This window comes from Amblyomma mixtum, chromosome 5, assembly GCF_055824585.1.
Source record: "Amblyomma mixtum isolate Tamu chromosome 5, ASM5582458v1, whole genome shotgun sequence".
Lineage (NCBI taxonomy): Eukaryota > Metazoa > Arthropoda > Arachnida > Ixodida > Ixodidae > Amblyomma > Amblyomma mixtum.
The window spans coordinates 22298212-22317650 of record NC_143016.1 but is presented as its reverse complement, the minus strand read 5'-3'; the positions used below and the strand labels follow the sequence as shown (position 1 = coordinate 22317650).

The following is a 19439-nucleotide window of genomic DNA, read 5'->3' as shown; positions in this document are numbered from 1 at the left end:
TCTTGGGTCGAGCATGCAAAAAAAGAAGAAAATTAACGAACGATGCTTATGTTTCCGGATTTTTTCTTCGTGAGATTAGCAGCAGAATTCCAGACCATCGCTTGCAGTCCTGAAGAAGCAAGACTCTCCTCTTCTGCTTTTCGCTCTCGCTTTCTGTCTGCTTCCTTTTTTAATTCACCTCGCATGATATACAGAAGTCATAACGAGCGCCGCGCAAAGTATAATACCGCTGCGAGCACCAATCAGCTTAGTTTAAACTTCTGGATTTCGTCTGACGCCCAGCAGAAATTACGCACAGCACATCAGCTGAACTCGTTCACACGCTGTCTGCTCGCCGGTACTGGCGCCCCCTCTAGCTAAATGAGAAAGAGCTAGCAAGGTGTGTTCTACTTCGCCATAGCGGGAATATATTTGTTTTTGTTTTTTTCCCCCAACCTTCCTCTCATTCCAGATCAGGCACAGAAGCTCCCACACTATTTTCATACACTTTGAAGGCTATCTTGGTAGCTGCATTTTGCGTTCTTATTTCAGGGCGTACAGACACGAAGTTCTTGGGTGTCTGTATTTTTCTATTTTGCATTTAAAGAGGCCTATAGGCCTAATAATCATGAAAATAAGCACTAAATCCAGTGCGTAGAGTTAATAATTAATTACAAACGATTGATGGCGTCGGCATCGCCGGCAAGCACTGGTTGTTCGTGTGAACAGCCACTGGTTTGGGTGACGTCAAAATATTTGGGGCATGTGCACCTTGATGTTGCTCGATGTGGGTATATATTCCGAGCGGCTCCTTGGAAAACATTCAAAATTATATTAAATTATGTTCCACTCAACGCCTGCGACTGAAACATGCTGCATGGCATCTCCGTACGCCCGTAAATCAAATGATGTTATTTCTTCGCGTTTGAATTTTGTGTCTTAGCACCTGTAACGCTCGATAGCTGTCAAATGCCGACAATGAAACGGGAAACAAACGTGTCTAGGAGCGAGAACACTTATCTATACTGCGAGCTGTGTAGAATACTAGAGTTCACGATCCAACTAGAAAAGCGGAGAAGCGTATTTCTCAAATATAGACGTAGCAAAACGTGACTTTATCAGTCCTTTTGCTCTTGTAAACATATGTATGCTCGTAAATTTCCTCACGTTTATTTATTTTTTTTCACAGAATTTAAAGTACTGGGTACAATTAGAAAAACGGCAGGTACTCCTCCTTATGGTGGCCGGAATTAGCCATGTTTATTAGTTATGTTTACAGCACCTACGAAGTAAAATATCAAACTGGTTTTATTTTTTCATGAGTTCTGCAATTTTCCCAATATTGTTTTTTTCTTCCGAAAACCTCCGAAACCTCCGAAACCACCGAACCCCCCCCCCCAGAAAAAAGAAAGAAAGAAAGCTTCTGAAACGAAATGTCTACGCCCGATTATTTCCTCGTGCGAAAAGTTTGGTGGCGTAAAAGAACCCTTTGTAAGCTCTACTATACCTGTTCCGTATTTCGTGTATGCCAGGGCACCCTTGAAGTTCAAAAGATAGCCATTGCAAGCTCCTGGCCGTCAGCATGCGGTTAACACAGCCCAATGCCAAAATGCCAAAATATGAGCTGCAAAAAAAAAACGAAAAATAGCGTTATTTGTTAAGTAAACAACAAAATCTGCGCTTTGCGTTGACAAAATAGGATAATTTCGCAGCATAAAAATGCGTCATCTGACACTTGTTGGGGTTGGCTGGCTGCATGACTTAGCGCAGAATTTCAGAATATGAACGGAAGCCAACGAAATATTTCCCTGATGATTAAGCTAGTACTGTTACGCAAAACGAGATGTGCGTCCGTAGCAGTATATTTTATCGCTAGTGTACACGCATTTGTTTGGCGCACATAAGTATTCATTACGTTTTACTCAGGGAATAACATGTAAAGCAGTCAAATTAGTCCTAAAATTGCAATGCAGAAAGATTATGCTTGCGATGAGCCGTAACTTTACACATTGCGATAGCGCGAGCTTGCGACGTTGCTGATTTCGCCTCATTAAACATCGGTGCAAACAAGATTAAAATACGCTACTACCAAACGCAAGGATACGGAGCGCAATGAAAAGTTTTATTTCGAAAAAAAAGAATTGACAGACGGTTACCACTTGTTAACGCGAAGCCTCAGCGACAGCTGTTAAGGAATTTGTACATTACGATAAGTTGCGGTACAAAATATGAGAGCGACTTCTCGTCTGTGTAGTTCTAGGGCGCTCTTCTTAGTTCTCCGCACACGTTCGTCTTTCGTCAAGGTCTGCTCTCCAGTCAGCCGCTCTAGAAGCGCAGAGCCGCCAATGATCCTTTCGTTGGGCGGCGCCTTTGGCGCCAGCTGTAGCTGACTGACCCCGCTACTTTCGGAGGGCGTAATCAGAGGAAGGTGATCCTCGTTGCGATTGGCCAACCGAGAACAGACGTCACAGCGCTACGCTACGTCACTCTGTGGGGACTTTTGGGGAACATTACGCTTCAACCCACAGGGAAAATTTCAACTCTTCGTGAAAATCCCTGCTCGCGCCGCGTTTACCGCGATTGGTGCGCATATCCCAAGGTGCATCTCTTGCCAACACCACCTGCTCTTGCTCGCTTCTTTTTCCTTTTCCTTTTGCCTGGAGCATGGAGACTGACATGTGCGACGGCGCTCCTTCAGCGGCCACCGGCAAAAATTCCGAAAGGAAGTGGTGCAAGTTTTGTGACAAGGCGTTCTCTAATACTAGTAATTTAAAAAAACACGTGAAGAATATTCATGGGGAAGTAGCGTTGCAACGTATAAAAGACGAGGAAGCGCTCACCTGTAGTAAGGCACGGCCGTTCTCATGCGACTTATGTGCGAAGCATTTTGCCACCCTTCGTGACCTGCGGCGGCACCACGTGCAAGAGCACAACTTCGAGGAAGAAGTGGAGAATCTAGTCTTCCACTCTAATAAAGGTAAGAACGAAGTCGATACTATTGCATGCACGCACGCAGTGATCAAGGCAACAAAGGACCAAAGCGGGAGGCAGTCGCGCGCTCGTCATAGCTTAGTAAAAGTTGCAGTTTATTGACCTTCCGAATGAGCGCATTTTAAGTTTGTTAACACAAAGCGCGTTCTTTTTTTTTTTATTTACGGGCTTACACTCACTTGGGGAAACTTGCACGTGGTTTTGTGCACAAACACTTCGCGATGACATGCACGTTTTTTTAAAGGGACCCTGAAATGATTTCGATGGGCGTAGTCTAGTGCAACAGATCTGTAGAAGTAGCCTTTGCGGGTATTCGAGTGAAATGTGAAACGTAATGTATTATAACTTTGAAAGACATGACTTGTCTTTGTTATTTTGCACTTATTTGTAATGTAAGGTGTATAGTTTGTACAAAGCATACGTAATCAAATCATTCTGAAGTGTAGCATGACTCAGCACTTTACTAGTAATGTGAGGTGCGCAGTTTGTACAAAGTTGCAGTCATGCCTCGCACTCATGACCCGTCATAATGCAACATAGCATGACTGCGCACTTTAATGCTTTGGCATTCTCGCTGATGAGTGTGTGTCTGCATTTTTTTTTTTTTTTGGTATCCTAGCTCCTCCATAAGCAAAGCGGCAAGCAGCGCACTCTTTCATATTTTAGACTGACCACTGCAGGAAAAAAAACTGGTCGTGCGGCCCGTCCTTGCAGCAGACTCGATGCTTCAGGCCTTGCTTATGCTTCGTTGCATGCACCTGCGATGTTGACAGAACTGCACTTCATATCTCCGTCGCAACTGCAACGTGACGCAGGCACGCGCAGACAGGACACACGACATTGCCGCGGCATGCGCTGGCTTAGCAGCGCTGAAGCCATCGCAATTGCAACACGCAGAAGCGTGTAGGATGAATGCCCAGCGTTGTTCTGCCTTTGGAAGTCAACAGCGCTGCCCTGAATTTGTGGTACAGGGCCATGTAAAAGGTTGCTGTGCAGGAATGAGTTCTTGCAGAGGGTAGTAAAATTGAAATACTTCCATGTAACAGTCTGTGCTATCACTTAACCTGCACTTAATATTTTCTCCAAAAATTGTTCCCCATGCGCTAGTAGCAGGAAAAAACAGTAAGCAAATGACTGATAAATTTTTAACAACAAAAAAGCTGGGAAATGCAGTTCTGCACTGCAGGTTAAAGGCTAAGAAATTTGCAGCTAAATCCGTGATTGTCATGCGCACTTGGCAGAGGCAGAGCGCCAGTAGTAGCGCGACAGTACTGCATTGTGTTCCCACTCCATAGCACATGCATTATTCATTACTGTATGTAAAAAGTGCAAACTAATTTGGCCTTGCTTTTCAAAAAATGCAAGCAGTGTGATACACAACGAATAGAGAAGTTTTGCCGAAATTCTTTAAACGTGCGAAAGCAGAACTGCATGAACATTGCCTCGTCTTGTTACTTTACTGTTGGCTTTCTAAGGATGCCTTATGCCGTTATTCATGTGCTATCATTGTGTACATGTTTTTATCAAAATGGAGCCCACCTTTGTTCACGCCTCAATTTTTTCTTTTATTTCTTTTTTAGTCGTGGTGTGTCATGAGTGGTCATGGACTTAACATCATATGTTGGCATCGTGTCATAACTATGTTACAATGCTGCTGTGAGGCTGTGGTTGCTATGTCGTCATTGCTAGGCTTTTGGCACAAAGCCATATACATCGCAAGACCTTGCTCGGGGTTTACCGTTTGGAATAGTGCTTTCACACTAATAATTAACTAATACTATGTGGAGTGCTTAGTTATGTTTACAATCTTTCCGTTTCAGAATTTTGCTCCTGGAAAGACGGAGAAGAAAGCAAAACTTGCTGCCATTTCATAGCTTCAACAGGAAAAAAGGAATGTGGATCAAGTGTTTTTAAACGCTACCTGCACTGCCACCGTTCCGGCTCGCAGGAAGAGCTTCCTATAGAACAGCGCCAAAGGCAGGAAAAGGGGCAAGGAAGCTGCAAAATCGGGAGACACTGCTTTGCTACTTTAGAGGTCACGGAGAAAGACGGCAAGGTGTATGTAGTGTTTCAAAAGAAACACTACGGACACTTTAATGAGGCCTGCCACCAAAGGCTGTCCCAGGATGAGGCCAGAGTGCTTGCAGGTTAGCCACTCCTCTTGTACAAAGCATTTGTGCATGCAGTGTTGACTGTACCGGAATGTGAGAACGTTTACAAGCTACACTCCGCCAACCCTTCATAAATGGGAGACGAAAGTGCAATAGAAATGTATTTTAGGGGGAAGATATTGTTCATTGAACTTGAGTGATCATTTCAATAATATTCATTCTCCTGCAATGCATCTATGGCAAAAAAGAGGTATGTCCCACAAAACGAGAGGGCGGAAGAGGTTATAGTAGGACACAGCTTAAGAACCAAGCGGCCAATGCCCCTCAAAGGAAACCTGCCAGCCAATGGCATCTACCAATTCTCATGATGTCATGGTTAATCCTAGGGGGTAGCATTGCAGGAGGGTGGCAGATGAAAGGGGATTAGTTACGGCTTAATTGGATTAACTGATGAAAATCAGCTGACACCACTGACTGGAGGGTCTCCTTTGAGAGCCATCTGCCACTTCATTCTCGAGTTGTATCTGACTATAGTGCAATTGACTTAAGCCTGCTTGGTCGCATGAAAGGGTGAGAAACAATTGATCCACGGCGCATTGCAGGCACAGCAAAGTCTGTATGAAGTTCATGCTGTCTAGTTCAGAGGTGCTTTGTGGAAGGGGTCTAGTCCTTCAAACTGAACATAATTAGGAATGTCATCTAGCATTGATCTACTCCAATTTCTGTTCTTTTGTTTTTCTGCTGGTTTCATTGACTATCCTAGGTCTGTCGCTCAATCGGCTGACATTGAACTTTATGCGTAAGAAGTCGGCTTGAGCTTGGCTGCCTGTCAAAAGCGTAGGCATTTCATTGCAGATACGCAACGCCACCGGTCTAACGGTTGTATAAGGGGGCATGTTTTTTCGCATAAGACAGGTTTGTCTGCAGTCAGCGTTCATTAATTCGAATTATTTGACTGTTTTGGCACTTCATCAGTAACGCTCGCAGGAATGGCTCAGTGGTTTGAGTGTTCAGCTACTGAGCTGGAGTACCCGGGTTAGAACCCGGCTGCGGCAGCTGAGTTTCGATGGAGGCAAAATGTGCTGAGCAATGTCAGTGCTCAAAGGTCCTCAGGCGGTCGAAATTATTACCAAGCCCTCCACTACAGCACCTCTTTCTCTCTTGCTTCTTGCACTCCTCCCTTCCCTCATGGCACAGTTTGAGGTGTCCATGGAGAAAGCGGGGCAGTTACTGTGCCATTTCTTTTCCTCAAAAACCACTAATATAGAACACAAGCCTGCAAAGAGTTGAAATCACAAAAAACGAACAAGCAGCATTTATATTTCAGCTTATGCATGACTGGCATGCCCTCCAATTGTCTCTGACTTAGCAGCAGTCATTCAGGTGTTGAAACCAAAACAGCTTCAGAAAAATATTCACTCAGAAATTATTCACCTGGCGTAAGTGAATTCTACATTGTGACTGGTGCAAAGTATTGTCTTGTGCACAAGTCCAAGGAAACAAAGATCGCATTCAAAAATTTGGTGTCCCTACTCCTTTAAAGGTTGCTGTCAGGCGAATCAGTGCATTTTTTGAATATGCAGAATGAAACGGGACAGGATGAGAAGCACATGTCCTTATTCTTTTGTTGTCCACATTTTCAGTGCTGTTATATTCTGTATTTATAACACGCAGAGAAACAACCACTTTGTCGTGTGCATTGCAGTGCCAGAAAAGAGAAATGAAAGTTGATGAATTTTGTGTCAAAAAAAAGTTGAATTTTGAGTCACCTGTGAAAAGGAACGAAGCTGAAGATGAAGGAATGTGACTAGAAGTATTTGTCACTTTATCACATGGCTGTAGGCAGATGTACCAGAGATGTTAACAATTTTTTTTCTGTGCAATTTTCAGGTCGGTTAGCAGAAGGAGTGCCTGCAAAAACTATTGTGCACAACATCCGAGCAGGCACAAGTGGATCAAGCCCACGGATGCAACTAGTGACCACTAAGGACCTCCGTAACATTGCAGATAAGTTTAGGATTGGTAAAACAGAGCAGAGAGATCCAGACGATTTTAACAGTGTTGAATTATGGGTCGAAGAAATGAGGGCAGAAAATGAGTCACCACTGTTGTATTACAGGAAGAAGGGTGACCCCAACAGTCATGATGGTGACTTTGAGCTAGCATTAATGACGCTCCCACAACGAGAGTTCCTTCATAAATTGGGGGCAGCGAAACTGTGCATTGACTCCACCCATGGCACAAATAAGTACAAATTCCAACTGACAACCCTGCTCACAATTTCTCAAGATGGATCTGGTATCCCATGTGCCTACTTGATTTCAAAAAGGGTGAACATGGGCACCATGGTGAGGTTTTTCGAGGCCATCAAAGAAACAAACACAATACAGTGTCAGGCATTTATGTCTGATGATGCCCCTGTTTATGGCAATGCATGGGAGCAGGTGATGGGTCCCTTGAAGAGTCGACTGCTTTGCAGCTGGCATGTGCTACACAACTGGAGCATGCGCCTGAATACAGTCACAAACAAGGACTGCAGGAGTGCAATAAGGGACATGCTGCACACTCTGATGAAGTGCACAGATGAGACGGAGTTTCAGCAGTTGCTCCCTGCATTTCTTTGTATCCACTCCAAAGAGCGGCAGCTTAATCACCTTTCTCCAAAAAAGCTGGAAGAGCTGGATGGCTTCATCAGATATTTTGAGAAAACATACGCAAAGAGGGCATGTCAGTGGGCTTACTGCTATCGGCAGTACATCGGTTTAACAACAAATAATCACTTGGAGTCAATGCACAAGACATTGAAGTACTCTCACTTTGGTGGCAAGGTTAATGGGCGATTGGATAGATTAATCAAAGTACTTTTTAATTTCACATCCGAAAAGCTTTACAACAGGGCTATTGCACTCGTGAAAGGAGGAGCAGACCACCGCAAATCTGCCCTATTTAGGAAGCATAAAGTGGGGATTGAGCTTTCTAAGTCCAGTACTGAGAGAGTGGGAGATGGCCAGTGGCATGTAAAGTCACAAAGTTTGGTGAACTTCAAGCACACAGTGCAAAGAACTAGCAAATCGTGCAGTGGCTGCGAGCTTCATTGTAAGCAGTGCAAGGCTTGCCACAACATGTACACATGCACATGTGTTGACCATGCAACGCATGCACACATGTGCAAGCACATGCATGCTGTTGCTATAATGGAGCTACAGTGGTGCCAGATGCAGAGCAGCCAGGCCAGCTCCAATTGTCCTTCCAAAGATGGCAGCCAAGACTGTGCTATGATTGATGATGCAGGCTCCTTAATGGCCAGTGCTCAACATATTATGCAGAGCATTGAGCAAGGCTCCACACCAAAAATATCAGCAGAAAGAACTGAAATGCTGAAAGTGAAAGCTGGGTCTACTTTCCAAATGCTGATTAACCAGCTTTCAGAGAAAACTGCTGAGGAGCAAAAGTTAATAGACGAAGACCTGACAAAGTTTGCTGCAAAGCATAGCCTTGCAACCACAAAACAGCCCATTGAAAAAAAACCGCGGCTGGTGCCTGCAAATAAGAACATTGAAAAGCAGCCACGGTATGGAGCACCAAAACATGCCAAAATCAAGCCTGCATTGGGTCGTCCTCCCACTTTGCTGCAGCAGGAAACAGTAAAACAGCAGCTTCTCTCTCATGAACTGGACAAAGAAGTCCTGATTATTCATACTGGAAATGACCACGATTACTGTAAAGTAAAATAATGCTTCCTTGCACATCGAACTTTGACCAAAGCTGAGAAATGTGCAATTTATCCCTGTGCAGCAAAATGTTCATGGACTGCATAGACTGAAAACAGTAAATAGCAAGCATAAATAAAGGAGGCTGTAGATAGTGCATCTGTTATAACATAAGGGTCACCTCTAACTTAATGTGTGCTGCTGCTCGTGTAACGTACTGGTGCAATCATTACGGAAGGGAACACGCAAGCATGCCCCAAAGCAGGCCAGTGCTTTCCTCAACTTGTCTTAAAAAAAAACAGAGGTATGTCACGCTTTTGAGTTGTCTCCCATGAAAAACGGAACAGCAGTACACACTGAATTGGTAAATTGGAATAACTGTTCTTGGCCACATGTTCCTTTTTATACTGCTTGCACCTGTACATAGATACGTGGTATGCTGTGCAGCCATGTGGCAGTGGCTTGGATGGTGCGTGCGTTAGAGCGCGAGAGGCACCTCCAACCCTGTCACGTGTGCTGCTGGTGGGTATGTGTGCATGTAGTGTAAATAGATGCGTGGTATGCTGTGCAGCCATGTGGCAATGGCTTGGATGGTGCGTGAGAGAGAGGCGCCTCCAGCCGTGTCATGTGCGCTGCTGTTGTGTGTGACACTGTGTGCAGACATGTGGCAGTGGCTTGGATGGTGTGTGCGTTAGAGCACGAGAGGCACCTCCAACCCTGTCACGTGTGCTGCTGGTGGGTATGTGTGCATGTAGTGTAAATAGATGCGTGGTATGCTGTGCAGCCATGTGGCAGTGGCTTGGATGGTGTGTGCGTTAAGGCCATTGTATGATCGGTTTTTGGGCGGATCCGCCAGCTGGCAGACCGCTCACTTTCAGCTTCCGCCCGGGCGTGGGGCAGAATGGTGTTGTACGATCACTTGCTCTTTCAGAGGCGCTCGGATGGCCCAGGTTCAGACCAACCGGCCACATTTGGTGCCCTGGCCTGCCTGCACAGCTCGCACTGCATTGTAAATAACCATCTGCATGTGTTCTGTGCGCTGCATTTAGGAATTCAAGCAATGTCTGGCTTGCAGTGGCAGCACAGCGCTAGGACGCTACATGTGTTGCGCACTTGTAGGCTGGGTTCCCATTTCTTGAATCCTTAACGGTGTTGTCATTCTGCTGCCACTACCAGTTCTCGGCCTGAGCCTGGTTCAACGGGCCCTTTCAGAGGAGCTTGGATGGCCCAGGTTCAGACCAACCGGCCACATTTGGTGCCCTGGCCTGGCTGCACAGCTCGCATCACATGCACATGTGCATGTCAGTCTGTTGCGTGAAAGTTGCCTGTAGGTTTTCATCTTTTGCGTGTGCCATGCCTGATGACATTGTTTCATTTGTTTCGTCCCTTTGTCTGTTTGTGCCTGTGTCTGTCTGTTCGTGTGTCTGTTTCTTTTCAGGCTTGTGGCAAAGGTTGCTGTGAAGCTGTATGGAGGTGTTGCAGCCCACAGTGCGGTCGTGTGCATATCCTTTTCCGAGATTGTTGCCTGTGTATGTGCCACTCCATGTGTTCTCTGGACTGTGTCGAGTATCACCTCGGCCAGCACCATTGTTTATGTGCCCTGATTATGTGTTTGTGTGCTTCACGTTTCCACCTTCCTATCCTTTCAACGGCTGGGAAACCAGACCATGCAGTGGCACTCTCGGCAGAACCTGCCTGCTAGAGAGCGCGGTCCCCAGGTGGCGGATAGGGGACCTGCTGTAGTGCAGTGCAATGATAAGCACAGTCTACAGTAGTGGTGCTTGCACCTCGCGGACCAACAGGCAGATGCAGTTTCGCTTAGGAGCACCGCGGGCAACCGTCTTGTGGATTCCTTTCTTCTTACCAACTGAATAAACATGCAGTTTGAAACAACTATTGCTCATGTTGCAGATTGTTCATTCCTTATGCATGCAGCCTCGTGCCGTGGTGCGCTTTACTGACATCCATGTAGTGTCATGTGCATATAAGCTCTGGAACACTTACCATAGCGAAGGTTCCTTAGAATTGGTATGTACTATCGCGCTCAATATGAGTTGCAACGCGCGGTCATCGACCGGGACTCGTTCCGTGGTGTGCCTCCTCCAAACAGTCGCTCGGAATTCTGGGAGAAACTGCTGTTCCAGGAAACAACACCACCCCAGCTCAGGAAAAAGTTTCTCCCAGAATTCTGAGCGACTGTTTGGAGGAGGCACACTACGGAACGAGCCCCGGTCGATGACCGCGCGTTGCAACTCATATTGAGCGCGATAGTACAACAAAAACCAATTCAGGAGAACCTCACAAACGCAAGGCAACAAGTTGAACACTCCTGTGAGTGTATACTTAACAGAACATGTGTTCCAAGGTGCTGTGTTGTGGACTGGGCAATTTCGTCTTGAGCAGCACATGAACCTTTCAGACATTTTGTTCTGAGAGAACTGCTCAAGGCGATACTTGACAGTTGCATCCTGGGTGTACATAAAAGCATTGCAGTGACCTTGCACCATGAACATTTTCAAATGATGCAATGCTGCATGTGCTGCTGAACAGTAACATTACTTTGCTTTAGTTGCAGCGTGTTGGTCAACTTTACGCGTTGGTCGACTCTGCCCACCGTACGGGGAGAATTCAAAATATAAAGGCGGGAGCCGGACGTTAATTCAATTTAATTAGGGAAATCGGCCACACAAAGCAATAAGTCAGAGTTTCTAAGAATGCTCGGAACGTGTAGATCGAGTTCCCGTGGCAAAAAGATGAGTTCAGATTCCTCTTTACTGCACCTTTAATGATGCCCTACAAGCCCAGCTGTGGGTTTGGAAAGCAACCCTTCCTTGGACTCTTGACATTAAATACAACTTGTACTTGGCAAAGACTAATCTTACTGTGAGTGTAATGACAAAATTAAACAAATTCCATTAGACGCTGGTTTGATCCCAGCTGCGGCAGTTGTATTTCGACGGTGACATGCTACAGGCCCGGGTGCTGTGCAACGTCAGTGCACGTTAAAGATCACTGTTGGTCGAAATTACTGGATCCCTCCGCTATGGCGCCCCTCATAGCCTTAGTCGCTTTGGGACATAAACCTCATAAGCCAAAGTTAGCATTATGTTCCTGCTGGACCGAGCAGCCACTGAGAGGGTCAGAGTGTATGAATGGGTCCCATCAATCACTACGCGACACCCTCACTCCACTCACCCAATGAAATCCATCAATCAGTGACACGTCCACTCTCTCCACCCCTCGACTCTGATTTGCAACCGCTTGCCAACAGTCTCCTCGCACCCTCTCTCCTTCCCTCTTCCCTGCAATTTCGTGAAGGTGGATTTTACTCCCTCCACTCTGTCACCTGAGGCTTCAGACGGATGGATTATTCCAACATGGGGGGTTCTGATGCTGATGCACTAAAATGATATTTTTGAAAGACAGCTAGAGTTTGTTACATGTTAAGGAGAAGAGTACTCGCTGCACCATGCAAAATGCGAGATAATTTTCTGGTGCGCACACACTGCATCACAAGGGAGTAAATTTGGCACCTAAATTTTAATGCTCAATATAGCGAGCAGTTGGCACCAGGTGCTGTACACAGACATAAGCACGAAATGGACAGTTTATTACCAGGGTCCCTCTGTGCAGCATGTCAGTGTGGCTAGTTGCAATCAGCAGTGCATGTGCACTCTCCCTATACATAGTGCAAAGACTGCTTTTGAAGCTAAGGTTGGTCACATTGCAAAGAAATAAAGACAGCACGAACATGAGAACCGGACACACAGCACTGACAGAAATCTCTATAGTCGGTGCTGTGTGTCTGGTTCCCGTGTCGTCCCTTTCTGTTTGGTGACCAACCTTAACTAGAACAAACAACTTGCCCAAACCCTTGCTTTTGAAGAATTGCACATTGCATGTAGTAAGTAGCACACAGTACAATGCACAGACTGAGCCATGTGTGTTATTACATCAGCAGCAAACCACGTGCAAAAAAAAAAAAAAATCGACAGCCAATAACTACAGTCGGTAATGTGAAATTTGAGCGCAGCTCTTCACATATTTTAGTTTTGCAGTATGCTGAAGTAAAGAATTCCAGAGAGGCCCCGGCGAGAGGCAGTGAGAGGTGACATTTCGCCCTGAGCACTTGGCTATCACATACTTCGTGCACAAGTTCTGTCCCGCCTCAAACGAACACCAAAACACTTTCTTGAATATCTTTTTCAATGAAGGCAAATACACTGGCGTACACAAACATCGAAATTACTTGCTGTTACATCATAATAAAGTGTTCAGTAACACACGGTTACGATGCTATATATTAATTTATGCATGCCAGCACATCATCTCTGGCTGACAAAGATTAAAAATCTTGCTTTTTGACAGTATGTGAGCACAGAGTCATTGATTGCACAGACCAAATATGACTATACCTACAGAACGTGAACTCAGAGGATTACCTTAGAACCCATGTGCCTTTGAAAACATGCAGTGAACATGGAAACAATTTTACTTTTAAGGTGCGCCGCCCGGCGTATGCACATGCGTTCAGAGCACTCTTTCTGCGCCATGAACGACGACTCGGCCCAAGAGCAGAAGTACACACTGCCAGTGCATTCCAGAACACTCAATTCAGATAGGTACTACATGAGACGTAAGCAACGTATCTAGCGTTCGCACCGTGCAGCTTTATTGCTTCGCTCTGTCCCGAGCATTTTTCAGTCCACTGAGGTGGTTGCGAGCCACAGGTGGGTTAGTCTTGCGATTATTCTGCCGGAAATTGCTTCTCTCTGTGATCTAGCAGATCTACGCCACCTCGCACCCACAAAAGTCGTCAACTGGTACTGTCGCCATTTGGTGTCCAGATCAGTGTCTTGAAGGATCGAAGGCGGGCTGGAAACGACATGCTGCAATGTTCTCCAACCCTTGCATCATGAGATAGTCAATGCGACGACATATCACAGCCCACACACTGCATCGTGATGATTATAACAAGAGTTATATGCACAGATATCTTCAGAATGAGCTGGAAACACCCAGATCAGGGACGCCAGTACTTGACGGCACGGGCTTGCGTCCTGCTCACTCACCTTTAGGGACGCATGGGAGGTAAACACGCATTCCATAGGCGGTCTACTGGTCACAAACAAAAAAGGGGCAAATTTAAAGAACTACACACGCCACAAACACCAGACACCGACGAATACTCCACTCGCAACAACCGCCGACCGCAATTCGAACGTACGTAAACAACCGCCATGTTGTTTTTTTTTTCTTTGCTAACTGACTGTAGAGGGCGCTGTAAGAGCGCTAACATCATCATCATCGCGCGTTCCCTCAAAGAAAAGTAAATACAAATAACCGAAACCAGCAATAAACTAGAAAAAAAGCATTAAAAGTTAAAAATTGCAACATAAATAAGAAAGTAATTTATCAACACACTCATTCAAAGGAAACGCCAATAAAATTGATTCACAAAAATAAAACAAAATACAAATATGAACAAAGCGGTCGCGTTACTTTCACTTATGCAGCTCACTCTCACATTATTTGCTATTTGAGTTTAGTTTTAATGACATGAAGCAACCATAAGTACCATTATAAAAGGTACTTTTCATCAGAGCACTTCGGATAGGCTAGAAGCCTTACTCCCAATAGTGTACAATAACGACATTCACACAAATCATGTGCGCAACAATGTTGAAACTGTGTGCGTCCACCTTACTTGAAACTGCAACGGATGCAAGACAGACAAAATTTTACCATTCAAAATCATACTGTGCCAAGGTATTGCTGCAATCTTGCCATTACAATCAAAAGGACTCATCAGCACATGCAAACATGAGAATTTTTTTCTTCACAGACATTTTGACACTACACTTAGTTCACTACATATGCAACTTCCATTTATTTACACGATGGACACGAATATTCACATGCACGCCAGTCTTAGCACGAGTGCCATGCGTACGTAATTGTTGATATGCATCCCGTCACATATTGTGTATTTGCACATACAAATACTCATGAAAACTCAACATGTGCTCAGCAATTACTGCAGCTTAAATGGTCAAGCACACAGAACACGTCAAAGTTATGGTATGGTATAGAATACGGGGTTTAATGTCCGAAGGCAGCATGGGTTGTGAGGAACGCCATAGTGCAGCGCTACGGATTAATTTTGACCACATGGGGCTCTCTATCGAGCACTGATGTCACTCGGTACACAGGTGCCTAGCATTTCGCCTCCATTGACTGGCAGCTGCCGCAAATGGGATCGAACCCGTCCTTGGGATCAGCAGTCGAGCACCCTAACCACTTAGCCATCACGGCGGGGCGACGGCTGACCACATTATGAGCAACCAAAAGTCCAGGTCTCTGCTTCATGTCTTACATGTTGCCTAGGTATCGTCTACTTTTACTACATTTGCAATCTAAAAATTAACGATAGACAACTTCCCTACTCCATCTAAATTACTATAATTGTCCCATGCCCTTCTTGGTTTGCTACACACTTGAGCTTATAATTTTTGGCCAGTTTTACCAATGTGTCATACAAGTGTAACAGCTGCCACAGTATGAACCGTGGATTCTAAGAGAAAAAAGGACTCCCAAATTTTGCACTACTTTGAACAAAAATATTCAGCCAATATATGCTCAACAGGCATACACCAATAACATTTCTACCGCAAAACCAGGCACACACCGTACCGAGGGCCAGTAATAGGAGATCACTGGCCGCCGTGGTGCCTCAGTGGTTACGGTGCTTGGCTGTTGACCCGAAAGACGTGGGTTCGATCCCGGCTGCAGCGGTCGCATTTCGATGGAGGCGAAATTCTATAGACCCCTACAAAAATTTTATTACTCACCCCTTGTCGTGCTAATATGCAGGTACCAATTATTTCTGTAACATACCTCTTATCATTTCTGCAATACCCGCTACTAGGTCTTCAAGAAAATAATAAACTGAAATAATAAACTGAAATGTAGCAAAGAGCTGATGGTTGTCTTTTCATAGTACATTCTTCACAGCAGCTCTGCTTCTGAAAGGAACACGGCATCCCTTGTGGACTCAACCAGTTTTCTTCCATTTTAATCAACATGAGTTCAGAGTACTCCAGTAACACTCTGATTCCTAATATGCTACACAAAGGTCTGCCACAAATATGTCATGGACTGCAACTCCTCTCTTTAATGGAGTCGAGAAACAAAATTTTCGGATGCACATTTCTCTTTACAGTGATGCACTAGACAATGCTGTACACAAGCTACCATGTGGATCTTAACTTTGTCAGCTAAATAATTTACATTTTTTTTCTCGTGTCATCTGGTTTCGGTTTTTAACAGCCGAATGACTGCTCTGAGGTCAGATACACGTTCAGGTCACATGAGGCATGCAAAAAGAGATATAATCCTTGCCTGTTCACTTTATGTGACTCCAACTCTTAGACAGGTTTGTGTACGAGTTGATGCAAATAAAAACAAACAAAGCTGCAACAATACTGCAGTCATCGCATGCCTCACATGACCTGAATGCATCCCTGACATCACAGTCGTCGTTCGGTTGTTTAAGCTAAAGCAGTGTGAGAGAAAAAATGCAATTATATATATATTGCCTCTTGTTGTCACAATGCATGCAGCTGTCTAATCTTTCTAAAGTACTGCGCATCATTCTAACCGAAAGAAACAACTAAAATTTTGTTGTCTCTACTCCTTTAATACCTACTGGGTCTTGACAATATAAAAAGCACCTAAACATATCAGCGAACTGAGCTGCCAACCTTCAAAAATGTATCCACAAGCTCTTTTCACATTGTGCTTTTAAATATGTTGCCTCATACTCGTGACATACATATGTTCTGACTGTGCACATTACAAAAACAGTAATTCAGGAACCAGCAGACCCACCCATTCAGCAGCATGGCAAGCGAAGAATTAAAATTAGAATGCAGCTAGAAAGAAAAGGCACACAGCTTATTCAGACCTTCTAATTTGAACACTTCAAACTTATGTGGCCAACTGTAAATGTTTCCTTACTGAAATCCCACACCCCTTTAGACATTTGCCATAAACCAGAGAAAAATTTGTCAAAATGCTTCCCTCTAAAAGGAATAACCAAATATAAGTAGACAAGCCATGTTTACATTTCATGCATTTTTAAGCTCTTCACTGTATGCAGAGAAGCATATCACATGCATGGCGTGTTGATGTTTGGTTTATGCTGCTTCTTCACTTTATATTGAAAGGTCATGGCAACTCTTCTTTTTGTGTGTGTGTCCATTGCCCCACAGAGCTGCCATCTATGGAGCAAGCTTATTTGCATTTAAAGGTCGCCTGCCTATAGTCACTGCTGAGCCCACACAAAACAAACTTTCCCCTCAAAACTGGCAACGTGCAGTAAAAGCAGGCGTGCAATTAATGTGACACCTCATACACTTCGTAATGATGCAGTGGCCTACATAAGGCCAAGCCAGCATGCTATTCATGTATGCACACAAATTATATTCTCTTATACAATGCTAATGTCAAAAAGAAACCATTCTAGCTACAAATGCTAGCACAAAGTTAATGCAGCGCATTACGGCATGCATGGCATCCAACGTCCCTGTACAACATACTTTTACTAATAAGGCTAAAACAGTGCACCTGCACAAGGATGAAGGAAGGTGAGACAAGACACAGCAGCTTCCTTATGCAGGTGTGCTGTTTTCGCCTTATTATGTCATGCCAACTTGCCCATCAGTCTAACTGCTGCAACAGAAAAAACAGCTGTGAAATTTGGAATCCATTCATGGCGTCTAGAAATTGAAGCTCAGAAAGTGCAAGAAACTGATAATCCGGAGTGTTTACGTTTCTCTCTGTGTTAAGTTTTACTTACCATGCAATAACCCAACATCGTTTCCAAACAAACTCAAGGGCCACACTGGCTACGCAGATGCTGAAAGCCTAAGTCAAGCCTCCCACTTCATCACAAACCATTACAGGAATGACAGAGCAAGCAAAACAAGTTTCGGCCTTGGCTGGCTTTATTCCAATGCTGGACGTTACAAGAAATACACCAAGAACCACACGTTCTACTTAATGAGTATAAAAACACTTCACCAAATAGATAAAAGAAAAGCAGCTTTCTAGATATTCAAAGGTTCGGTGGTGTGACCATACTACGACATTCGCTAAACGCCTATCAGTGAAGAAAGCGGCGTACGGATCATAGTTCATGTCTCTGCGCAACATGGGTGTCAACGCGAAGTAATCCATTACAGCTTGGCTAGTTGGTCGGTAGACACTGCAGGCATATTAAACATTAAGACAGAAGATGTGTTGTCCTTTCAAAGGCTAGCGTAGTACGTCCAGTCCGCCTTCCTTCCGTATTTTAATTTTTTTTTAGCATAGCTTGTCGCCGGTGGGCACACATGCAGGTATCAGTACGTACAGGTCAGAATCAGTTACGCGCAACACAAGGAAACATAATTTTCGACACTCATCCAATGCTTCGAACCATTGCCCCCTTCTAGAGGAGGCAATGTTCAAACACGAGATACAATACCGAAAGGTGCCGAAGAGAACTGAAGTGACCTCAAATTCAGTCAAGCACCGCCTTGCTAAACGTCTCTAGCGGCTTCCGGTATCATACCACGGCTGGAACAGGTCGCACTGCAAACTTGCATAATAAAGACAACACTAGGGCACTGGGGCACAAGTCCGGACGTTAGCGTGGTCAATATTACTCGCCATTGCACTAACCTTTCATGACTTTCACGCTACTTCACACGTCAATGCACCGCGCGGTTGTTGTTGTTGTTGTCCTCTAAATAATGGCGCGTACCCACTGCGGGGGATTGCCCAAGACCACGACCGGCTTTATTACTCGAAGTAATAAAGCCGGTCGTGCCCAAGACACAGGCGGCAACGGTAAACAGCCATCGCAGCCATGTCAACAAACCACCGTGGCGTTGGTCACCGTGGCAACCGTGGAGACGCCAGCGACCTAGAAACTATGGCTAGGGAAGTTTCAAAAATTTGCGACGCCATTTTTACCCAATTTTGCAACAAAAAGTACCCAGAAATGTACCTAAACAAACGCCATTTTGAAATGACGTCATTAAAAGTCACGTGACATGAGGATCGTCTTCCTCCATTTAGCCTTACGCCGCTACTTTCATGTTCCCTCGCCATACCCTTCCCCCTCCTCCTACGGTAACCACGTTCCGGATGGTTACCGTGTTACGTTTCCTAAACTCTTGCCATTACCGCCTCGTGCCCTCCTTCCACGACAACCCTCCTTCTCCTCCTAGGGTAACTACTCTCCTTTTGGTTCCCATGGCTACCACGTGCTATCGGGCACAAAAGTGGTATACTCCTCGCGGCGGGAGCCGGAGCAACGGAAAACCACGTTGCAACGCCATCTACAGGCGGAATCTGGGATCTAGGCATCCAATGCGTGACTTTTATTATCAGCAGGCATGTCGCTTGGCTCGTTTCAATGTATCGTGTTCTAGCTCACCAAAACGCGGCAGTTTTTCTTTGCTCCGGCTCCCGCCGCTTGAACTATACCACTTTTGTCCGTAATAGTACCCACTGCGCCTTCTCACGCTCTCGCCATACTCTCCTCTTTCCACGGTAATAAGCCCCGGTAGGCTCTTGCTGCCCTTCCCCATATCTTAAT

At 45.0% G+C, this 19439-nt stretch overlaps 1 pseudogene; it reads left to right on the top strand.

The window, feature by feature from the left end:
- Positions 1-2630: 2630 nt before the first annotated feature.
- On the top strand, positions 2631-7624 carry LOC149341527 (uncharacterized; annotated as a pseudogene).
- Positions 7625-19439: the final 11815 nt, after the last annotated feature.